This window comes from Budorcas taxicolor, chromosome 18 (genome assembly GCF_023091745.1).
Source record: "Budorcas taxicolor isolate Tak-1 chromosome 18, Takin1.1, whole genome shotgun sequence".
Lineage (NCBI taxonomy): Eukaryota > Metazoa > Chordata > Mammalia > Artiodactyla > Bovidae > Budorcas > Budorcas taxicolor.
Window position 1 is genome coordinate 49,161,110 of NC_068927.1, and position 25,420 is coordinate 49,186,529.

Genomic DNA, 25,420 nt, shown 5'->3' on the forward strand with positions numbered 1-25,420 from the left:
TGGTTTTCAGGATGTTGATTGTGGAGTAATGGAACTTTTGTCAGATACTTCCCTGAGAGCCCATTTTGTAAAACAGAAAAAAGTAGAGCTGCTGTAGGGGAATGGGGGTATGGAGGTCCCCTGCTGTCTCCCTAAGGCCCATACTCAGGGGAGTTCAGGGTGAAACCTCCTGGGGCTGTGAGGAGGCTCTGCCCCCAACTGGCCCTGAGTCCCAAGCAAGACATCTCAGCATGCTGAACCTCAGTTTCCTTTCCAGTAAGTGGGCAGATCAGAGTAGCTTGAAGAGTTCTTCACCGGGTTCCTATGAACAGAGGTTTCAGGTCTTTGGCATCCCCATTACAGTTTGGGGGGTGGAGGCAGGGAGGGGGCATTCCTAGAGAGACACGGCATAGTTTTGTTTTGTCAGCTCCTTGGAAGGATTATGTTCATTGGAACACGAAGGAGCACTGTATTGATTTCTGAGGTCCTTCCAGTTCTAACAGTCAGTTATTTCCGTTGTAAATGATAGAATGAATCCTCCCAACTCAAACTGGCTTAAACTGCAAAGGAGGAATTCATGGCTTTAGGACTTGAAAATCTCAGAGCTGGCCTGACCAGAGTCCGCACTCAGGTATTCTTGTCAGGAATCCACCCTACTCCACTTCTGGATTCTGCCTCTTTCGGCTTTGACTTTATTCTCCGGTGACCATCCCCTCCCCCAGGGGTCAGAGAAAAACCCTCAAGTAGCCCCTACCTTCCACCCATTTCTTCCTCCCAGTAATCCAGCAAAATGTCCGGGGTCGACTGTGATTGGCCTTGCTTGGGTCACGTGTCTCTCCCAAGAGCCAATCGCTGTGGCTGAGGGGAGGAGTCATGAGACTTGGAGGCAGGCCAGGATGCCCTCTCACCCCCAGGTTTTCTCATCCTGGCTTTTGTTTCTTGGTATAAACCCTAGGAAGCAAGGTGCGCAGCCCTGTGACTGTAACCTCTGTGACAGGTGAGCCAGGGCTCTTGCTCTGGTGGGTGCTGGAATTACTCAAGCAACTCCAACTGGGGTCCTTCCTTCCCAGGGTGGTGTAAGAGGGGCTCTGGGCTGTCTGGGGTCCTGGCTGAACTCCTGGTGCTAAACCCTGCCTTTGCTGCATTTCCGCACCCCTTGGGCATCTTCCTTTCTGCTGCGGCCCCTCCTGTGTATCAAGGTCCCCAGACTGATGGACATCACAGCTTCCTCCATTTGACAGGAAATAGATTCCCAGCTCAGAGAGACGTGGCACCACTGCACGTCACTGCTGATGTGTCTTTAAAGAGCCATGAGCATCACTCAAGAGAAAGAAAGGGGGGAAATGAGTGGCAGAAAAGCAATTTCCGATGTAGTTAAAAAGACACTGATTACAATTTTACAGGCAGGGGCTTCCTGATCATCCCAAGAATTTTTTTAATGGAAAGCCTGGTAATAAAGGAAGGTGTTCTAGGTGCTTCTGGTTCCCTCTTGCCCTTCCAAGCATGTTGAAAATCCAAATCATTAGTATTTCATAGACCAGCTTTAGGGACTGCAAGCACCCAAGAGATTATTTCTGAGTTTTTACGGAGTGTGTGTTTTTCTGTATTTGATGATTCTATGTATAGTAGCTGTTTCTAATTTTATTTTATGCTTTCCGAAGTGTCTTGGTAGTGAGCTGTGGGAATTGTCAAGAACCGTACTCACGCCTTCCCTTCTGTCAGTTGAGAGTCATTCGGTTGTGTGAACAAGTAGAAATTCAGGTCAGCCTGCTTACATATGAGAGGAAATGTTTGAACTTGCAGTCTGGGACATTCTGTGTGTAACGACCTCAGGGTTTCTGGGACCCCGTTTCCTTCCATCTCCTGGCTCTGCAGTCTTCTGTAGGCTTTATTGTCAGATGGGCTCTGGGGCAGCTCCAGGTATATATCCAACCAGCTTAGCAGCCCCGGGGATTTTCCTATTATCCCAGCTCACGTCCTGAGACTCTTCTGTGGACCTGATAAGCTGGCTTTGGTGCCAGGGTCACCTTGAGCCATCCCTGAGGTTAGGGCTCTGGAAGAGGGGGTACAGTGACTTTATTGGCCAGGCCTATGTTTTTATGACACCATTCCCTTCCCTACCAAGCTGTGGGTGGGGTCATCCTCACAGGAATCCCATGGGCTGAGTGAGAAAGATGAGGTTCCGAGGGCTGACCTGGAAAAGGGAAGTGGGTACAGGATGGACCAAAACCGCTCAGTGCCCAGGACCACTTCCCATATGAAACTAACACAGCTATGGATCTGCCCCACATTCCCTAGCTGTTACCTTCCCTTAACACCTGCTCCACCTTTACCCTATCTCAGGACTAGCACAGGCGTTCTTAGTCTTGGGTTCATGGACCCTTGAAGAATCCTTGGATGCAATTTAGAGGATCATGTAGTTGGCTGGGGAAAAATTACATCTTTATTTTCTCTACCATCTAACTGAAATAATTTCCATTCCTTCTGAACAAAGGCCACAAGCCACATTGTATTAGCAACACCCATGACTTTGTCGCCACTCGAAAACTCAAAAGTGTTTCCATATCATACTACTGCTGTGGATATTGCAGATCGTCATTTACGCTCATCTCTTCCTAAATGACTGTAGTTCCTGGCCCCACTGCTAAGATCTTGTGATTTAAAGCATTCACTATTGCTGTAGTTCATTTGCTCAGTCATGTCCAACTCTTTGCGACCGCGTGGACTGCAGCACGCCAGGCTTCCCTGTCCTTCACTGTCTCCTAGAGCTTGCTCAAACTCATGTCCATTGAGTCAGTGATGCCTTCCAACCATCTCATCTTCTGTCACCCCCCTTCTCTTGCCCTCAGTCTTTCCCAACATCAGGGTCTTTTCTGTGAGTTGGCTCCTCACATCAGGTGGCCAAAATATTGGAGCTTCAGCATCAGTCCTTCCAATGAATATTCAGGGTTGATTTCCTTTAGGATTGATTGGTTTGATCTCCTTGTTGTCCAAGGGACTCTCAAGAGCCTTCTCCAGCGCTACAACTTGAAAGCATCATTTCTTAGGTGCTCAGCCTTCTTTATGGTCCAGCTCTCAGTGGAAAAACCATAACTTTGTACAGACCTTTGTCAGCAAAGTGATGTCTCTGCCTTTTAATACACTGTTTAGGTTTGTCAAAAGCATTCATAAAGAAGCGCAAAGATGACTGTATCTCAGAATAGGTTTTGTGTTACAGATATTTCTGAATATAACTCATTTCCTTTGTAACCTTGTGTATTGCATTTTGTATGCTTGAGCATGTGATTCTAATAAAGAACTCACACCCTTCTTCACCAGGCTGCTAACAGGGGTCCCTGGCCTGAGAAAGGGTAAGAACTAAGAACTCCTTTTGGCTTCTCCAGCATCCCTAAGGGCAAGATTATTGAAACTGTCCTAATCCTTAGGCTCTGGAAAGTAGGCCGGCTGCTTGCCAGGTTCCCTTCCTTAGGCTCTGGAAAGTAGGCCAGCTGCTTGCTAGGTTCCCTTCCTCGGAGGCTCGCTGGAGGGTCTGGCTGGGGTGTGAGGTCGGCCTTGGTGTGTGGGTGGCATGTGGACATGGCCGCATCGAGGAAGGGTTGGGAGAGTCCTTGCCAGCCTGCAGTTGGCCCTCTCCTCGTTGATCACCGTGACCACGTGGCCTGGCCAAGCGGTCAGGAACAGGCTGTGAGTAAGCGTGAGGGAGCAGGCTGCCTGGGTTCATCCTCCCTATGGTGTACTTTTGACTGGCTGGGCAGCCTCAGCTGGTGGGCCCATTACCCACTGTGTGCCTCAGTTCTCTCATCTGTAATACGGACGCAATGATGTTTTGTATTTCTTAGGCTTATTGGGCAGGGGTGGAGACATGAAATGAGCCGGCATGTTCTGCCTGGATGGAGCCTGGCACACAGGCAGTGAAAGTCACCATTTAGCATCTGGGAAGGTTCTGGGTTGTCCTCTAGATCTCATCTCCCTGCCTTCATGCCTGGTCTCAACTGAAATACAATGTCAAACCATGGAGACAGTGGCTTCTCAACCCAGGAACATTCATTCATCCATGAAACAGCCACTCAAAAATGTACAACCATACTAAATAGTCAAAAACATAAGTTAGTAATACAGAGTTACAAGTCAGGACAAGAGCTTTTTCTCCACCACTCCTCTGCTCACAGTTGTCTGAAGGAGATGTCATTATGATGGGCTTTCATCTGTGCTGATGCCTCCCTGCCCTCATCTCCTACACGCACTCTGCTTCTGCTGCTCCTGAATGACCCCCACGCCCCACCCCAACACACACACGCTCACGTGCACACACACACTCCCGCCTCAGGTCACATGCCATCCCTGTGCCTGGAAGGCTCTTTCCCAGATGATCACACAGCTCATGGTCTCCTGTGTTCAGGTCTTCGTCCTCAGGCCTCCTCTGGCCCCTCAAGAAAAGCAGCAGCTCCCTCAGTCTTAGGCACCTGCCACTCTCTGGCTGCAAATTGTATTTGTTCAGTGTCTCCCTTCCCTGCTGCAGTGTCTGCTCCCCATGGGCAGCACCCCGGTCCTGGTCATTGGCGTACCCTTGGTGCCTGGCACGCAGCAGGCATTCAATAAATACTCATTGAGGGACTGAATTCGTGAATAACGGCCGGGTACTATGGTAGGAAGGCTCATATTGGCCAAAGACGTAACCTTGTGGCTTTGGGTTTTTTTTTCTCCATAGATGCACAGTCTTTGACCTCAGCTCTCCTGGGACCCATAAGGAGTACTAGTGTCCAGAACGTACCAAGGGTGAGTACTAAGGTTTGTTTGACTTTGGTTTGCTTAAGCTTTACAACTCATGCATGTAAGTCTCTATTATTCTTTGCTTGTTTTTGAGTTTTTGAGTGTTTTTGTTTGCTTTTTACTTTTTCTTTATTATTTTTAAAACATTTTTAATTGGAAGAGTATCAGGGGAAAGACAGAAGTCTCCTTCACTGTCCCTCCCCAGACCTACAGTCTGATGTCTTCCTTCCGAAGTAATGACTGTCAGTAGCTGGGCGGGTGTCCAGCCGGACCTCACTTCCTTTTAACTTTTTAATTTCCGTTTTTAAAATTTACACCAAGTGAAATTCACTTTTTGGTGTGTAGTTCTTTGAGTTTAGGCAAATGCATGCCATTGTGTACCTGCCACCATGGTTAGGATACAGAATGGCCCCGGCCCCCACCGTGTGGATATGCTGTGAGTCTATCGGCTAAAAATGTTGTGCGAGTAGTTACACGAAATTAAAATAGGTGTACACGGTAAGTACTTACCTGTAATATGAAGATTTTTAACGTGTTTTGAAGTAGGTTTCTGGGTGTTTGGCTAGTGAGCACCTTCTTTGGTTTCTTTGGCCTAGACCAGAGGAGGGGGCCTCAGGGTGGAGGGTGTCCCAGGTGATAGTGGGTCATTCCTAAGTGAGAACACCTACCTTTGTTGGCAGGATGCCACAAGGGGCTTGGGAGAGGGGGTGCTGTGTGACCCTTGAAGCACCAAGAAACCCCAATAGTGTGGCAAGTGGGAGAACAGAAGATTCTGGCATCCAGGCTCTGGATGCACATAATGGTATTGGCTGAGTTGCAGGGACCAGTCAGTCGAGTTTGGGAACTGAGTGACTGCGGACAGAGGGAATTCCCTGGCAGTCCAGTGGTTAGGGCTTCAAGCTCTCACTGCGAAGAGCCCAGGTTTGATCCCTGGTTAGGGAACTAAGATCTTGTGGCCAAAGCCCAATTTTTTTAATTAAAAAATTATAGACAGTATCTTCTTCCTTGTTTTTTTCTTGGGTGTCTTCATATTCCTTCATCCTGGTCTGTGGATCTGCCCAGGTACAAAAGCTTGTTTGTGGGGCAGTCTCTCGAGACCAGCTTTCCATTGTGGGATGCTTCTTGGCCCAACTCTTTATTAACTTTTTTTTATTTTGGAGGAATTTTAGACTTATAAAAAGTTACAAAAATAGTACAGAGAGGTCACATTATCTACCCTTCAATCAGCATCCCCTGTTGCTACCATCTTATATAGCTGTAGCACAGCTATCAAAACCAGGAAGTGAACTCTGGCCCAGAACTATGAACTAAGTTACAGACTCGTTTTACTTGTTTTTTCGCTGATGTCCTTTTGCTGTTCCAAGATCCTATCCAGGATCCTTGACTGCGTTTAGTGGTCCCATCTCCTTAATCTTCCTCTCGTCCACCTCGGTTCCTCAGTCTTTCCTTGTCTTTTATGACTGTGACACTTCGGAAGAGAGCAGTCCTGTCATTTTGTAGATTGTCTCAATTTGGGTTTCTCTGATATTTCTTCATGACTGCAGTTTATGCGTTTTTCAGCGGAACACCTCAGAGGTGAGGTGCCCACCGTGGTGCATGGCACCCACAGGTCCACGTATCTTATCACTGGTGATGTTAACGTGGATCACTCGGTCGGGTTGCTGTCTGCTGGGTTTCTCCACTGTCCGGTAACTGTTTTTCCCTTTGTAATTGATAGATATCTTGGGAGAGGTGCTTTGAGACCACACGAGTTTCTCCTTAAGCTTGCACCCACTCATTTTGCCACTGGTAGGGTGAATCTTGCATGCAAGTTATTACTGTGGTATTTCCCAATAGTGATTTCTTTTTATGTCCTTCATTCTTTTTACATTTATGGATTGTCCTCATGATTAGTTCTGTGAGGAAGACCTGTCCCTTCCCCCTCATTTATTTCAGTTATTAACATATATTTGTATGGCCTCATGAAGTGAGGTGAAAGTCGCTCAGTCATGTCTGACTCTTTGCAACCCCATGGACTATACATTCCAGGGAATTCTCCAGGCCAGAATACTGGAGTGGGTAGCCTTTCCGTTCTTCAGGGGATCTTCCTAACCCAGGGATCGAACCCAGGTCTCCTGCATTGTGGGCAGATTCTTTACCAGCTGAGCCATAGGAAAGCCCAAGAATACTGGAGTGGGTAGCCTATCCCTTCTCTAGCGGATCTTCCTGACCCAGGAATCAAACCAGGGTCTCCTGCATTGCAGACAGATTCTTTACCAGCTGAGCCACCAGGGAAGCCCTGTGGCCTCATGGGTACTTATTTGAATCGAGCGTGGTAAAAGGGGGACTTTCTTGGTGGTCCAGCGGTTAAGTCTCCACATTTCCAGTGCACCAGGTTCAGGTCCAGTCCTTGATAGGGGAACTAAGTATCCCACATGCCGTGCAGCATGGCCAAAAAAAAAATGTTTTTTTTTTCTTTAGTATGGTACAAGTTCCAGTTTCTGAGTGAATTCCTAGTATTGCCTCTCAAGCCGCAGGAGGACCAGCATTGTTCCCACCTGGTAACCAGCACATCAGGGACTGGAGAGCGGGAGATGGGGTTTCATTTGTCCCTTCATTTGTTCCGTTCATTCCCTCAACAAATAGGCATTTGAGCACCTACTGTTATGTTCCAGGTACTGGGGATTCAGGAATGAACAAGACAGACAACACCCTTTCCCTGCAGGCACTGACATCCTACTGAAGGATAAAACAACAGACAAAGGAGTAAACGTCGGGATAAGTACTATAAGGATGAGTAAAGCAGAAAAGGAGACTCACTGGGAGCAACTGGGGGCGATTTTATTTTATTTTTGGCCACACTGTGCAGTGTGTGAGGTCTTAGCTCCCCAACCAGGGATCAAACCAGTGCCCTCTGCGTTGGGAGCACGGAGTCTTTAGCTGCTGGATCACCAGGAAAGTCCAAGGGGGCGATTTTAGACCAGGCGATTCAGGAAGGCTTCTCTGAAGAGGCCCTGACCTAATTCTTCCACCTGCCAGCCAGGAGAGCTGAACAAATTAACTTACTTCTGAATAGGGTTTCAGGAATTGTGGCAAACAGGAAAATGTGTTCCCTCTCTGAGGAGCAGCCCCTACTTAGCTCTAGCCCATTTGCCGCCCTGTGGAAATGCTAAATCTTGCCAGATCTTTTGATTTTTTCCCCAATAGAAGACAAAAATGAGGAATTCTTGCTAACCACCTGAACCCAAATTATGGTACATCAATTAACTTTCAGAGATCAGTGGATGACTATCTTTTGTTCGTTTTCATTGTGTTTATTCATTAAGTTACTCTTGTAGCAAAAGATACCAGCGTTGCTGTTTGAGTAAGAATGTAGATTCTACATATAAATGTATGTATATATATTCAAGTTTATTGAGTAAGTAATTGTATAATGGGACACATTAATAGATGCAGCTGAAAAGGGAGGGTAGAACACAGAGACTCAGGTTTGGTAAATGCTGGTCTTGGCCTTCCATGCTTCCTTCTCTGGATCAGGAGTTCTCAGCCGGGGACCTGAACTGAGGCTGGTAGACAGTTACCATGGCCATGTGCCCTGAGCCGTTTGTGTCATGGTGGGTGCAGCAGCCTGGAATGGTTTCAGCGGCAGGAGCAGAAAACCCGGCTCACAGCAGCTTAAATAAATGAGAGTTGCTTTCTGTCCCATAACAACAAACCAAGTGGTACTTGGCTGCCAGTGTTAGTTCAGAGGCTGAGTAATGTCTAAGCTGGAGCCTCCTTGAGTCCCTTGGCCTTTCCCTCGTGGTTCCAAAGTTGCTGCTGCAGCTCAAGCCAGAACACAGAAGGGTGCATCAATGCCAGCAGCCTGTTTTCTTCTCAGTTCTGAACTGCTCAGCACTCCCAGAATCCCCTCCCCAGAAGATTCCACTTACGCATCCTTGGCCAGAAATGGGCCATACAACTTCCCCTAGTTCTAAACTATGAAAGTGTTAGTCACTCAGTTGTGCCTAACTCTTTGTGACCCCATGGACTGTAGCCCACCAGGCTCTTCTGTCCATGGAATTCTCTAGGCAAGAATACTGGAGTGGATTGCCATTCCCTTCTCCAGGGGGTCTTCCTGACCCAGGGATCGAACTCGGGTCTCCTGCGTTGCAGGCAGATTCTTTACCATCTGAGCCACCAAGGAAGGTGAGAAGTTTCATTTAGCATTTCAGCATCTTCTGAGGAGGAAGCCAGAGAAAAGGGGAATCAAGAGTGTCAGTGGGTTAGCCAGCCAACAGTGTCTGGCTCCGCAGGGGAAGAAAAACAATAATAATGAACATTAATGGGTACTGACTCGGTGCCAAGGCCTGCTGTAAGCACTTTACGCGCATGATCTCATTCACTCCTTCCACCCACCCTGTGAGGTCGCTGCTGTGATCTCCCCACTGGAATGACTTAGAAACTGAGGCACCGAGAGCTGAAGCACTTTGCTAAGTAGAGGAGCTGGAGTGGGAGCCTTTATTTATTTATTTATTTAGTTTTATTAAAAATGATGATTTTATTTTGGCTCTGCTGGGTCTTCATTGCAGCAGGCAGGCTTTCTGCAGTTGTGGTGCGTGAGCTTCTCGTTGCGATGATGTCTCTTGTTGCAGAGCGTGGGCTCTAAGGCACACAGGTTCCAGTAGCTGCACCGCTTGAGCTCAGTGGTTGCAGCTCTCAGGCTCTGGAGCACAGGCTCAGTTGTGGCACACCAGCTTCGTTGCTCCAAGGCATGTGGGATCTTCCCAGCTCAGGGATCAATCTGGGATCAGAGATCAATGTCTCCTGCATTGGCAGGTGGATTCTTTACCACTGAGCCACTGGCGAAGCCCTGGAGTGGGAATCTTTACAGTGTCTCCAGAGTGCTCGCTGTTAGCCACTGCATTTGGTTGCTTCATAAAAGGTCCTGGGGTTCCAGACTGCTAGCTGTCTGATCTCAGCTTAGATTTTTCTAGGAAGGGAGGAATCAGGCAGCATATTTGTTTTGGGGAAGTTTTGATCATTAAAAAGCTTCCTCATGAATCACATCCGCTCTGTGTTCACATCTCAGTGGTTCTGGTCCCATCCTAGTGAGGGGCACTGGTCACACACCTTCCTCCTGGGGGCTGTTTGTGGCTTGCAGATGGCGGAGTCATCTCCTGACCTTCTTTTCCAAACAAGCTTTGCCTGTGCTTTCAACTTTTCTTCCCAGAATGGTGCTTCCAGCCTTCCTTCCTTTCTTGGGGTTCTGCTGATGGATTCAACACTTATTTAATATGTTCTTCCTTAGTGCCCACCCCTGTAGTGTAGTGGTGTGGGTGAGATGGCTCCCATGGCTGAGTGGGCCCTGGACTCAGAGGGTTCCTTGTGTAGTGAGGGAAGCAGGCCCTCAGACAGTCACAGCCCAGGCTGTATGGGGCAAACCCAGGAAGTGCCCAGACAAACGTGGGGGTCAAGGAGGTCTCCTGGGAGCAGCTAGGGCCCTTGAAGAAGGAATGGCAATCATCAAGGGGCAATTTCTCTCTCTCCTCTAACTCCCCTTTCTTCAGGGAAACTCTTTCATGGCAGCTCTCATTGCGCACTCTCCACTGCCTTCCTGTCGGATGAAGGGTTTGGACTTGGGTTTCCATCCGTCCAACCAGTGAACAGGTCCCATTTGGGCTCTGGGCTCCCAGGGCTGCCCTCTTGGATAGGGAGTATTTGGGGAAAGCTCTGTAGGTGCACAAGCCAGCGCGATGAGAGTGCTGAGAGGGGAGGCCACAGGGCCCTGGGAATTCTGAGGAGAGACATCTGACACTGGGGCTTCAGGACCAGCTTCTTGAAGGAAGTGAAATCCACCAGAGCAGGCTGACACAGTGGCCGAGAGCACAGGCTCAGAGTCAAGCCCACCTGGGATCTAGTCTTAGCTTGATCACTGCTGAGCCCCAAGTGGGGAGCCTAACTGGGAGCTTCTCTTTTCTCCTAAGATTGTCATGGGAATTACAACATGACTATGAATGTTGGGGGCTTCCTTGGTGGTGCTGATGGTAAAGAGCCTGCCTGTCAGTACAGGAGACAGAAGAGATGGACATTCGACCCCTGGATAGGGAAGATCCCCTGGAGGAGGAAATGGAAACCCACTCCAGTATTCTTGCTTGAAAAATCCCACAAACAGAAGAGCCTGGCAGCCTATAGTCGATGGTGTCACAAAGAGTAGGACACAACTGAACAACAACACAGTGAATCTCAAGTACTTAATGCCTGGCCGAAGTAGTCACATAATAGATGAGACGGCCATGATGGTGGTGGTGATGGTGGCCACTTTCATTCATTAGCCTTTACTGCATGTCAGAAGTTAGGCATCCTTTAGTCGCCAACCTATAGGATAATAATAAGCACTCATTGCTGCTGTTAGGATTGTTTATTCCTCAGATATGAGTGTTTACCTTGCGCCCAGCTCCGAGCTAGCGGGGTGCCTGGACTATACTCTAGAAACAGCTGAGACCTAGGCCAGAAATTTTATGGGAGAAGAGGGGAGTTTGTTCAGTGTGTATTGGAAGCCGACAGCTTTCAGTCTCCCAGTCCCCCTTTCCATCTAGTCCCCTGGAAGCTCCCGCAAATTCCATACTATTGGGATTTTGTGGAGCTTCATCATGTAGGCATGATCAATCATTAACCACATTTCCAGCCCCTCTTCTCTCTCTGGAGAAGGTGGCAGGGCCTGAAAATTTCAAGCTTGCGCCCCACCTCCCTGGGCCTTTCAGCGAGCTCTAGCCTCCAACGCATGGGCTGCCCTTGACCTCTGTGGCCAGAACGCATGGATGCTCTCTCTGCTCAGCCCATCAGCCGAGTCCCAAATTAGACCTGACAGTGTGATTTATTCTTTGGGATGGAGCTGGGAGGGCAGAGCCCCAGTGGGTGATTCCGAGGGAAGGTTGTCAGCCCGAATTAGCCCAAGCCCTTCATGCAGCCTTGCTGTTTCAGCTTCCACTAGCTAATAGGGTTTTCCAGGGTGTTGCTGGCTTCGGAGCGGCCTCCTCCCCATTCCCAGGGGCCAAGCCTTGGCTGTGATCCCTAAGGGGCTGCGTTTGATGAGGGCCCCGAGGCGGGCTCTGTCTGAAGGGAATGGGGGCTCTGGGTCCTTTCATCTGCCGCAGCAGGCACTGAAAGTGGCGATGCCCCAGGGAGCAGTTTTTCAGTCTCCCCCTCTCATCCTTTCAGTGAGTTCAGTACTGGCAGCTGAAGCCACCTCCCTGCTCCTCACCTCCCAGTCTGTAATCACAGTTGTCTCTGCCTTCATTCATCCATGGAGAATGCCAGTGGGAGACAAGATTCTGCTGCAGGAGCAAATTAACCCTGAAATCCTAGAGGCTGCATGCAACAAATGTTGCCTTCTTACTCATGACCCAAGTCAGGTCTGCTGGGGTCTTTACCTCAAACCTCAGAAACCCAGGATTGGCAGGGGGCGGGGGGCGGGGGGTGGGAGGCTCCCATGTCTTGAACAGCAGGAACCTGCAGACTCCAAGGTCACCACTGCAGGGCACAGGAACTAGAGGGTCCACAGCAGAGCTTAGATGCCAAGGCCAGAGTAACACAGTCCACCTCTGCACACCCGGAACCAGCCGCATGGCCTTGCCTAACTGCAAAGGGCCGGGGTGTGGGTGCTCATGGGTATTCAGTGAGCAGTAAATATCCGCCACTGTAGGCAGGTGTGGTGTTTGTTAAGCACCTACTGTGTGCCAGTTCTCCGGGGCCCTTGCCTTCTTGGGGCCCGTGGTTCTGTGGAGGAAACACAACCTCAGTAAGTAATCACTGAATGATCTGAGTCATTACCTATGCACTACGTGCCCTGGTGGGGGAACCAGGAGAGCCTGTCCAAGGGGGAGAGGTCAGAGGACGTCTATCATACAGACTACCATTTGAGGGGAGACCTGAGGACGTGTGGCTCCCCAGGTGGCTCAGTGGTAAGGAACCTGCCTGTCAATGCAGGACACATGGGTTCAGTCTCCAGGTCAGGAAGATCCCCCTAGAGGAGGAAATGGCAACCCGCTGCAGGGTCCTTGCCTGGAGAATCCCATGGACAGAGGAGCCTGGCGGGATACAGTCCACAGGGTCACACAGAGTCAGACACAGCTGAGCATGCACACGCATGTGCTGAAGGCTCAGTAGACCTTCATGGATCAGGGCACATGCCCAGTAAAGGAAACAGCATCAGCGAGTTCTGGACGTGGGAAGGAGCTTGACTTGGAAGGAACTGGAAGGCGGCCAGCCTAACGACAGGATCCTGAGTTGGGGAGAGGAAAGTGGAGGCAGACCATGCAGGGTCTGCGTGGTTGTAGGGAGGAGTTCGGTATTTGTTAACACCTACCTTTTGGAGCTGTTGGAAAAATTACATGAGCTCAGTCATTCTTTCAGCAAAGGCTTGTTTCAGCTCTTTGGCAGGCAGTGTTTCAGGTCCACGGGACATAGTGAGAACAAGATGGACACGTGTTCCTATCTCATGTAGCTGGCATTCTGGAAGGTTGTGGGAGACAGATAAGCAAGAAAACCAAGTAGTATCATTTTACCTGGTGCAAAAACTTCTGACCAGTGAAACAGGGTAATTTAATAGAGAGCATTTAGTTCAGATGCTTTTGGCCATGAGTAACAGAAAACCTGATTTGTGCAGACTTAAACTGTCAGGAAATGTGTGGGCTCCCCAAGTCCAGGTGTTCTCGGGGCTGAGGACTTGGCTGCTCAATGTAGCGTAGAGAACCCAGGTTCACCCTGCGGCAGCTGGGCTGTCCATGATGCACCTACCTGCACCTTAAGACAGGTCCCTCCCATGATCACTGGGTGACAGTTGGGACATCTCAGGCAGTCTCAGGGGTGGAAAGCAGAAGCTTTTTCAAACTCTGTGTGCCCCAGGGATCTCCTTCAGCCCGCCTTTGTGGGCTGTAAATTGTAGGGCCCATGGGAAAGCAGGGAGGCGGCTTCTGCCAGAGTCCAGATGGCAGAGGATGGAGGACAGAACCAGAGTTGGGGGAGTGGAGGGTGAGGAGGGGGCAGGTTAGCAGGTAGAATGGCTGGGGCTTGCTAACAGCACGGCTGCTGGAAAGAAGAGATGCTGAGCACACACGCTCGCATGCATGCACACACACACACGGCTGTCCGCCTTGTACTGCATCCTTCCCTTGTAAAAATAATGGTGCACATTTGCATATTGCTCTGAAAAATCTTGCAGGAAAGAAACCTGCTTCTTTGACGATGGAACCTTTTACTTTTCTAAAAGGCACTTAGTAATCTGTTCTGCAGAAAAATTTGAAAATTTTTACTTTAATGGTGTCTCATCTTCATGGCACCTTAGAGTCATATGGGGAGCTTTAAGAAACCCCAAGGCCTGGGCCCCACCCCAGAGCATTTCACTAGAGTCACCAAGGGTAGGACCAGGCGTGGGATGGGTTTTTTTTTTTAAGCTTCCCAGATGTTTCCAGGGTGCGGCTGAGGGTGGGAACTATTGTTTTATTGTATCCTTTGGTGAGCCTCACATTATAGAACTGTATTGTTTTTCTGTGTGTCTGATTATCAAAGTAATAACTTGCTTGTTCAAAAAAAAAGAAAGATCAAAGGACCTGGACTCTGCCAAGATAATCATTTTTTCAAGCCTGATGTGTTCCTTCCAGATTAAAAAAAAATACTTGTACTTAAAAATATATATATGTTTTGTATAAAATATTATGTGTGAAGTGTGAAAGCCACTCAGTCATGTCCGACTCTAGGCCAGAATACTGGAGTGGGTAGCCATTCCCTTCTCTAGGAGATCTTCCCAACCCAGGTATCGAACCCAGGTCTCCCTCATTGCAAGCTGATGCTTTACCATCTGAGCCACCAGGGAAGCCCAAGAATGCTGGAGTGGGTAACCTTTCCCTTCTCCAGCGTATCTTCCCGACCCAGGAACCAAATCAGGGTCTCCTGCGTTGCAGACTGAGCTACCTGCTGAACTACCAGGGAAGCCTCCAATATTTTACACACACACACACACACACACACACACACACACACACACAAGCCCCTAGTATTATATATATGTGTGTGTATATATATATATCCCAAAGCAAAGTGAGCAGCTGAACTGAAAGCAAAGTGATTCCCCATCTTTCCAGAGAAAAGATTTTTTTTTAAGTTTTGGGGTCTACTTAAAATATTTAGGGGTATTGATGACATAATCAGCAGCCTATCTATATTTTTCAACTTATTAATTTTGTGACACATTTAGAATCAAGCTATTAAAAATGTTGAATTCAAAATGTGGCTTAGATCCACTCACTTTGTAAAATGTCACTCATACTATTCATGGACCTCCCTCTCATTGGAGCCCCTTTTCAGTCATCGATGCACGTTTCCAGAATACACTGTTTCCACCTACTTCTAAAGTGCTTGTGATGCAGCACTTCTTGAATCTATGTATTAAGTCATTTCTGGAAACTGTATCCCAAATAGTCTTATATCATTAGACAGTTTTTTTCAAATTCCCCTTTTAGTTGTGTATTGGTGATCTCTAATGTGTAGCCGATAACTTTTACTATGTTACATTAAGAAAGAAGAAAAAAACAGATTTTCTTTTAAAAGGCAATTACAGAAAATGAATAAATGAAAAAATATGAACATATAAAAGTGGTTACATAAGCATTCATTTTTTGAGTCAATCAGACTAATGATTCCAATATGAATAATAAATGACAGTTTAGGAAAATGCAGTTTCATCCCACACAGCAGCACTTTGCCTCGAAATGGTTTTCAGTCTTACTTTACACAGCCTTTTTTTCAGTTTTCAAAATTTTGGTTTAAATGCCCCTTCCGTGTACAGTAAGACTTTTTCACTTTGAGGTTTTTTTTTTTTTTTAATTAAATGATTCCTTTGTCCCTATCTTGCTTTCTGTCTTTAAAGGGCCTCTTTAAGTGACTTAAAACTTGGAATTGTGAAGTCAAGCCCCCTGGAACAGTTCCTGAGTCTGTTATACTATATCCCTCCTTTTTTATTGTTGCCAAAGCTAGCATCACTGAAATCTTTAGATGCTACTGTGGCTTCTTCCCAGATGGCACTTTGTTCAAAAGAAAATTACGTGAAAACTCTTATTTCTGAAGATCATTTTTCAGGGGGGATATCTTACTTTATAGTTGGGTAGATCTTATATTCAAACTAAATTAATTAGGTTAAACACACAGTTTGCTCAGTGGTATTTGTATTTGATCTTCCTGCCATGAGCAATAACTCCTTGGAAAGCCTGAGTTTTCTCTTTCCCAACTTAATCTCATTGGCTCATTCATTATTGATTAATCTCCTATTAGCTACCCTAAGAGGAGAAGGCAATGGCACCCAACTCCATCGCCTGGAAAATCCCATAGACGGAGGAGCCTGGTAGGCTGCAGTCCATGGGGTCGAGAAGAGTGAAACACGACGGAGCGACTTCACTTTCACGTTTCACTTTCATGCATTGGAGAAGGAAATGGCAACCCACTCCAGTGTTCTTGCCTGGAGAATCCCAGGGACGGGGGAGCCTGGTGGGCTGCCATCTATGGGGTCGCACAGAGTCAGACATGACTGAAGCGACGTAGTAGCAGCAGCAGCAGCAGCAGCAGCAGCACCTACCCTAAGAACCAGGCTTCCCAGGTGGCTCAGTGGTAAAGCCACCTGCCAGTGCAGAAGAGGCAAGAGACGAGGGTTCGATCCCTGGGTCAGGAAGATTCCCCTGGAGGAGGAAATGGCAACCCACTTCAGTATTCTTGCCTGGGGAATCCCACAGAGATGCCTAGTGAGCTACAAGCCATGGGGACCCAAAGAGTGGAACGTGACTGGCCGACTGAGCATGCACAAACCCACGCACCCTAAGAACCAGTGAAGAGTCGTGAGACAAAAGACCTGTGTTGGAATCCCAGCCTCCTACTCGTGTGAGTGTGGCCACGGCATTTAACCTGCCTGTGCCTCAGTGTTCCCATCTGTAAATGGATATGATATCACTACCTCCCTTGTAAAGTGGTTGTGGGGATTCAGGGGTTTTCAGCATTAAAGAATGCTAAAACTGCCGCACAATTGCACTCATCTCACACGCTAGTAAAGTAATGCTCAACATTCTCCAAGCCAGGCTTCAGCAATACGTGAACCGTGAACTTCCAGATGTGGTTTTAGAAAAGGCAGAGGAACCAGAGACCAACTTGCCAACATCCGCTGGATCACTGAAAAAGCAAGAGTTCCAGAAAAACATCTAGTTCTGCTTTATTTACTATGGCAAAGCCTTTGACTGTGTGGATCACAATAAACTGTGGACAATTCTGAAAGAGATGGGAATACCAGACCACCTGATCTGTCTCTTGAGAAATTTGTATGCAGGTCAGGAAGCAACAGTTAGAACTGGACATGGAGCAACAGATTGGTTCCAAATAGGAAAAGGAGTACGTCAAGGCTGTATATTGTCACCCTGCTTATTTAACTTATATGCTGAGTACATCATGAGAAACGCTGGGCTGGAAGAAGCACAAGCTGGAATCAAGATTGCCAGGAGAAATATCAATAACCTCAGATATGCAGATGACACCACCTTTATGGCAGAAAGTGAAGAGGAACTAAAAAGCCTCTTGATGAAAGTGAAAGTGGAGAGTGAAAAAGTTGGCTTAAAGCTCAACGTTCAGAAAATGAAGATCATGGCATCTGGTCCCATCACTTCATGGGAAATAGATGGGGAAACAGTGGAAACAGTGTCAGACTTTATTTTTTGGCTCCAAAATCACTGCAGATGGTGACTGCAGCCATGAAATTAAAAGACGCTTACTCCTTGGAAGAAAAGTTATGACCAACCTAGATAGCATATTCAAAAACAGAGACATTACTTTGCCAACTAAGGTCCGTCTAGTCAAGACTATGGTTTTTCCAGTGGTCATGTATGGATGTGAGAGTTGGACTGTGAAGAAAGCTAAGCGCCGAAGAATTGATGCTTTTGAACTGTGGTGTTGGAGGAGACTCCTGAGAGTCCCTTGGACTGCAAGGAGATCCAACCAGTCCATTCTGAAGGAGATCAACCCTGGGATTACTTTGGAAGGAATGATGCTAAAGCTGAAACTCCAGTACTTTCGCCACCTCATGGGAAGAGTTGACTCATTGGAAAGGACTGTGATGCTGGGAGGGATTGGCGGCAGGAGGAGAAGGGGACGACAGAGGATGAGATGGCTGGATGGCATCACTGACTCGATGGACCTGAGTCTAAGTGAAATCTGGGAGTTGGTGATGGACAGGGAGGCCTGGTGTGCTGCGATTCATGGTGTCATGAAGAGTCGGACACAACTGAGCAACTGAACTGAACAGTCCCAGGTGGAATGTTTTCCAAACAGTCTCAAAGTCCTGTCCGTCTCTTTCCGATCTGATGAATTGCTGCACACTGGGCTTCACTGTCCTTTGCTGTCTCCCGGAGTTTGCTCAAATTCCTGTCTGTCGAGTCAGTGATGCTATCTAACCCTTCGTTATTATTATTGTTTAAATAATAATATTTTTTAAAATAACCCTTTGTATCATATTATATTAAATAATAATCTTATGATTTAAATAACCTTTCATTATTATTATTATCTGAAGCGCATACCTCACTATCCTTAATCATCGTGTGGAAATGCACATGATAACCGTGAGATGCCATCACACACCCACCTCAGTAGCTGAAATCAAAAGACAGCACAGGAGGAGATGAGGTCAGAGTTACATGTGAGGCCTGATAGGGACCATGGCTTTTTCCTCAGTGTGTTGTGGGAGGGCTCCGAGCAGAGGAGGGAGACGGTCTGACTCAAATCAGCAGACTCCCTCTGGCTGTGTGTGGGAATAGGGCTGGGAGCTCCTGCTTTGGTTCATGGTCCAGGCTGGCGGGGAGCAGGGGGAGGACCAGGGAAGTGGGCAGATCCTCACCATAATTGGAGGGTGGGGCCAATACTAACTTTGAATGGACTGGATGTGGGGGTGAGAGCAGAGGGTGGAGGGTGGCACCAGGTGAAGAGTGAAGGTGTTGAGTTGAGAACCAGCAGAGTAGAGGTGTGCACGGAGCAGGTGAAGGTGGCGGGAAAACCAAAGACAGAGCTGATGGGAATGGATTCAAGAGAAACATGACTCTTTTTTTGTTAAAGAGGAGTTTTAAAGGTATACAGAAAAACAATCACAGAGTATAGAGAGTTCTCACAAACTCCATCTCTCCCCGCCTCACAGTTTCCCCTTTTATTTACATTTCTATTAGCGTGGTATGTCTTTTTAAATCGATGAACCAGTACTGATACGACATTATTACCTGAAGTCTGTAGTGTATAGCTAGGACTCATGCCTCATGTTCTACATGCCATGGGTCGTAACACACATGATATGTACCCACCATTACACTGTCATACAGGTTAGCTGCAAAGCCCTGTGCTCCACCTGTTGGGTCCCACCCCTCCACCAACCATCACCCCCTCAACCACTATTGATCTCTACTAAAGAAGAACAGGACTTTGTATCCATCTCCACAGCAGACATGAGCCTGTGAAAATGCAGCTCCATGTGTTTCGTTTGTTGCTGTGTCTCTCGTGCTCCAGCCATGCCTGACCCACAGTAGCTGCACAGTAAGACTTACCTGGCGGTCCAGTGGTTAACACTCTGGACTGGGGACACAGGTTCCATCTCTGGTTGGGGAACTTGCTGTGCCGCATGGCCAAAAGATGAGAATAAAAAATAATATGCTCAGTTAGTGTCGTCTTGGATTGGAGAGGCTTTAGAGCCTGAAAGGGCTTCCCTGGTGGCTCAGATGGTGAAGAATCTGCCTGCAGTGCAGGAGAGTCAAGTTCAGTCCCTGGATTGGGAAGATCACCTACAGAAGGGAAAGGCAACCTTCTCCAGTATTCTTGCCTGGAGAATTCCATGGACAGAGGAGCCTGGCGGGCTACAGTCCATGGGTTCAGAAAGTCAGACACGACTGAGTGACTAACACTTCTAGAACCAGAAGGAGCTCTTGGAATCAGAGGCTATACATAAGCAGCGTGTGACACAAATGTGCTCTGTGGACCTGGGCTTCTGCTCCTCCATGGGCTCCTGCTCCTCCATGGGCTCCTGCTCCTCCATGGGCTCCACTCCCCTCTACCTTGGAAATTAGGGAGCGGGAATAATCAGAATGTACCTCCAACATCTGTGTCCCCCCTCACCCCCAAACTAACCATTTACAGAGTGCCTGGTCCCATGGACAGGGCTGACGTGACTTCCCCATCTGTAAATTATGGTAGTAATAGTATTGACCTCACAGGGCTGTGGTGAGGGGTCACTGAGATAATGCTGTGAAAACATCGTAGGTGTTTAATAAATGTGATGAGCTGTTGTTAAAAGTAATAATGTCACTGCCATTATTCTGACTTCACAGTACTCCCCATATGCTGAGGGAAGATACTTATCAGATAATCACTCAGATAACAAGATAATTTAAACTGGTGGTTTAACTCTAAAGGAAAAGTTCAGAATGCCTTGACAGAGAGTTAACAGGTGGGCCCTTACTGGAGTGCGGTTGGGAGAGTCCTATGAGCCTTTCCTGGAGAAATGACCCATTAACCTAGACTTGAAGGATTAAGTAGGAGCTCGCCCAAGGGTGAGCTGGAGGCCGGGTGTTTTGGGGGCAGGAAGAATAGCCTGTTCAGAGGCCCGCGTTGTGGTGGAGGGGAACAGAGGCCCATGTGCCCTGAACAGAGAGATGGGGGGAAGGGTCATTCTGGACCTGGTGAACCATCCATAACGATTGGTCTTCTTCCGGTGGTCCCTGAGAACCGAGGAAGGGTTTTAAGGAGAGAAGTGACCTCGGCTGGCTTGGTTCCTTAACGCCTCTGTGCAGCCCACTTTCACAGCCTGGCCTCCCAGCTGCCTTCCTCCCCCTGGGACAGTTTATACCAGAGACTGCAAGCCAGGGTCAAGGTCAGAGACTCCAACCCTCCCTGCCACCTCGTGGTGCTTTGTGTGGCCCTCTGGCTGTCCGTCTGCAGGCCTGGAAGGAGCTTTACATAAGAAGGTGCCCCGATTCCAGACTCATCAACCCTGAGGAAAGAAGCAGCTTGCGGATCCATCCCAGGCCACAGGGAGGCCCGCGAAACAGGTCACCGCAGCAGGGCCTCTTCCTCAGAAAGGCTCAGGGCCTCACTGACTCACCATCCCCTCCTCTCAGAGAAGGGACCCGGCCCCACCCGTTTCCCTGTTTCTTTTGTAAGATGCCCACCAGCAGGCTTCTCTCAGTTCCCTCTTGCAGGCCAGGCCCTGGAGAGACCGGGGACAGCAGTGGGGAGGAGAGATTTCCAGATGACCTTGGTCTCCTCAGCCCGGCACAGGAAACAGCTATTTTGTGGCCCAAGAGTTTGGGGAGGCCCCTGTGCCCGGCCCCTCCGAGAGGGCTCAGGTGATTCCTCCAGCCTGGGGAATGGTGTCAGGTTTCTGGGGTGCGGAGAGACCCAGGTACCCTGAGCAGCACCTCTGATCCTGCCCTGGAGTCTCCCCTGCTGGTTTCTGGGTAAGTGGAGGACTTGCTGTCCCCTGTTCCGCTGTGTCCCTGTCTGGCCGTTCCCAGAGCTCCCAGAGAGGAACTCTGACCCGTGGAGGGGGTGGGGGGGGGGGGGTCTCCCTTCCGAGCACTTGGGGACACTCTGTCTCAGGAAGCCCACAAAACTTTGAGCTGTGGCTTCTCATCATTGCTGCCTGGGGTGTTGAGAGGCTTAGAGAGTCTTTTAAACTGATGGATTCCACACCCAGGGTCTGTGCTGCTCTTATCTTGCTCAGTCCTCCCAACAGCCATGGGAGATGGGATCTCTTAAACCGATGAGGAAACCAGGGCACAGGTCTGTGAGGGCTCTTGCCTCAGCCCTGCAGCTGGGAAGTGGTGGGTTTGAACCTGGGCTGTTTGGTTTCCTAATCACTGGCTGTGCCTCTGGCCTGCCTGCCCTTATCACAGCACTCTGTTTATTTTCTTCTTAGCACCTACTCAGTTTGTTGACTTGTGTATTGCCCATCTACACACCCTTTAGGATGTAAGCTCCTATTTGATAATACTAATTATACTTCTTGTTTGCTGCTCAATAAACATCTGTTGAATGAATGATGACAAGGATGGGGAGGAACTGGATCACTCCCACTTTGCTGGTGGGAATGTCATGTGGTACAGGCACTCTGGAAAATAGACTGGTGAATTCTTAAAAACTAAGTGGGCAACTCTCATATGACCTGGCCATTTGACTCTTGGGCATTTATCCCAGAGAAGTAACACTTGGGTTCACACACAAGCCTATATACACAGTTGTTCACACCAGCTTCTTCATAATAGCCTCACACTGGGAACAGCCTGGCTGTCCCTCAGCAGATGAATGGTGAAACTGTGCTATATCCATACCGTGAAATACTATCAGCAGTAAAAGGGAACAAACTACTGATACACTTGCCAATTTGGATGAACCTAAGGTAGCAGCATCACTGACTCGATAGACGCGAGTCTGAGTGAACTCCGGGAGTTGGTGATGGACAGGGAGGCCTGGTGTGCTGCAATGCATGGGGTCGCAAAGAGTCGGACACGACTGAGCGACTGAACTGAACTGAACTGAAGGTAGCAGCAGCAGCAAGGGAGTTGTGCTGAGTGAAAAAAGCCGATCTCACGTGGTTGCACATGATATGCTTCCATTTATATAACTTTAAAAAAAAACTATATATGCTATAATTTTCTTTTTTCCACTCATCATTGATAGTTATCTTTGTTTTATATATGTAATTTTTAAAAGTTACACTCTGTTTACAGTTACTACAAAATGTTGGCTATAGTCCCCACGTTGTACGATACATCCTTTTAGCCTTACACCCAGCAGTTTGTACATCCTGCTCCCTCACTCCTGTATTGCCCCCCATAACCACTAACTTGTTCCCTGAATCAGTGAGTCTGTGCTTCTTTGCTATAATACGCCTCTAGCTTGTTGTATTGTTTAGGCATTTACTTTTGGCTGCTCTGGGTCTTCGTTGCTGTGCGTAGGGTTTCTTTCATTGTGGCGAGAGGGGCTACCGTAGTGGCAGTGCACTGGCTCAGCAGTTGCGGCGCAAGGGCTTGGTTGCTCCGCGGCAGGTGAAGTCGTCCCTGATTAGGGACTGAACCCCGTGCCCCCTGCCTTGGCAGGAGGATTCTTTACCGCTGGACCACCAGGGAAGTCCGTTGTATTTTTCAGATCCGGTAACTAAGTGAGATCCTACAGTATTTGTCTTTGTCTGACTTATTTCGCATTGTCCTCCAAGTCTATGCATGTTGTTGCAATATGTAACGTTTTAAAATGCCAAAATCATACAAATGGAAAACATATTGGTGGTTGTCAGGGGTGAGGGATGTGGTTATGGAGGAGTGGGTGTGGTTACACAAGATAACACAAGGGGTCTTTGTGGTCATGGACCTGTTCATATCTTGGTTGTATTGGTGGATACACGGGCACACACATGTGATGAGTGGGTGTAGAACAGGATTACACACACAAATGAATACAGGAAATTGGAATATTGTCAGTAGATTGTTTCAGTGTCCATATCCTGGTTATAATATTGTGTTTCATTTTTGTAAAATGTTACCTTGTGCCCAACTGGGTAAAGTGTATGTAGTATCTCTCTGTGGTGGTGGTTTAATTGCTAAGTTGTGTCCAACTCTTGTGACCCCTGCCAGGCTCCTCTGTCCATGGGGTTCTCCAGGCTTTATCATGTTTTACAAATGTAGGCTAGGCTGCAATGATCTCAATAAAAAATGGCTGTTTTTAAAAGTCACCAGTGAGACAGGAAAGAGAGAGAAGGGGAAGTAGAGGATGGATCTCTCTGCAGAGACCTGGGAGATGGGCAGGCAGAGCACAGGGCCTGGAGGCGTGAGAGGGGTTTAGAGTTTACCCTGAGGTCAGCCCCAGAAGGGTTTCAGACACTGAAGAGGGGCCTGGCCAGTTAAGTGATAACATCACACTTAGAGATTACAGTCAGAGCAACTGGAGGACAGAGCCACAGCAAGGGGACCGGAATGTGGAGGAAAGGGAGCTGGCTGGGGAGCCTTTTAGGGCTACAGCTAACCAGCCTCCATAGGAGAGTGTCAGTGATGACTCCCGGAACAAGACACTCAGTTAATATGTTTGGTCAGCTAGCCTCCGTGTCTTGTTCAGAGTGTGTGTTACAAATGTAGACATGTGTCAAAATTATATATATATATAACATACACACACACATATGTGTTGTTCAGTCGCTCAGTCATGTCCGACTCTTTGCAACCCCATGGACGGCAGCACGCCAGGCTTCCCTGTCCTTCACCATCTCCCAGAGCTTGCTTAAACTCATGTCCATTGAGTTGGTGATGCCATCCAACCATTTCGTCCTCTGTCATCCCCTTCTCCTGCCTTCAATCTTTCCCAGCATCAGAGTGCTTTCTAATGAGTCAGCTCTTTGAATCAGCTGGCCAAAGTATTGGAGCTTCAGCATCAATCCTTCTAATGAATATTGAGGATTGATTTTCTTTAGGAATGACTGGTTCGATCTCCTTGCAGTCCAAGGGACTCTCAAGAGTCTTCAATACCACAGCTCAAAAGCATCAATTCTTTGGTGTTCAGCTTTATTTATGGTCCAACTCTCACATCCATACATGACTACCGGGAAAAACGCATGTGTTATTTATTTATTTGGCTGCTCTGGATCTTAATTGCAGCATGTGGGAACTTTGGTTATGTCATGTGATCTCTCAGTTGTGACACGTGGGATCTAGTTCCCTGACTAGGGATCAAACCTGGGCCCCCTGCTTCATCAGGAGCCTGGAGTCTTGCCACTGGACCACCAGGGAAGTCCCCAAACTGTACACTTAAAACCAGTATGTGTTACTATATATAATTATACTTCAATAATTAATGCATACATACTATCAAATCTTAATGATTAAAAAAAAATAGCCCACATTTCTTAAGCCTTTACTCTGTGCCAGACTCCATGCTAAGCACTTTACACATATTCGTTCATTTTATCCACACAACAGTTCTGTGAAGTGGGTACTTCTGTCCTTATTTTATCGATGAGGCAGCTCAAGTGAAGTCACTCATCCAGGGTCACGAGGCGGGCTCACGACTGAGCGGCCACTGGCACCAGGGTAGGCCAGCTCTAGAGGGCAGGTCTCTTTGAGCCCCTTTCATCTCATTCAGGCCTTTCCCTTGATCCTAATGGAGTATGGTACACCAAAGCCAGTGGGGTGTCCTTGCCGAGGTCCTCAGGCCGTGAGCCATTTTAGAGAGCCTAGCTGTAGTCATATCTCAGGGTTCTCAGATCCAGAAGTCCAGCCTTTGATTCAGGAACAGAGTCTCTGCAGGAGAGCCAGGCTGGGCTTTCTTGTCCCGTCTCTCATCCTCAGCTGAGTCAGCTGGGGATTAACCCCCTGCCGAGTTCAGGACAAATAGAACATAGAAAACCAGCTGCAGCTTGGCTCTTATGAAGAATGAAGGAAACGAGTAACCCACTGCATGACGTTTCCTGAGCTCTGGGGCGCCAGGGACAACCCGACAGCCTTGTTTCTGCATCCCATGTGTGGTGTCGTCCCACCAGGCAGGGGACCCACATCTTGAGACTCGTAAACCTTCTTGATGCCGCATTCCTTCCTGTTGATGTCTCAGATGCCCCATTTCCTTCTTGCAGGATTTTCCTTTGTGAACAGTCGAAAAACAG

At 48.0% G+C, this 25,420-nt stretch overlaps 1 protein-coding gene across 1 annotated transcript in view; it reads left to right on the top strand.

Moving 5' to 3' along the window:
• Nucleotides 1–25,420, top strand: part of SIPA1L3 (signal induced proliferation associated 1 like 3) — a 252,106-nt gene that overhangs the window by 97,585 nt on the left and 129,101 nt on the right. Inside the window, exon 2 of the mRNA XM_052655519.1 lies at nucleotides 4,688–4,755. The gene's annotated coding sequence lies outside the window, so the exon portion shown is untranslated. The remainder of the gene's footprint in view (nucleotides 1–4,687; nucleotides 4,756–25,420) is intronic.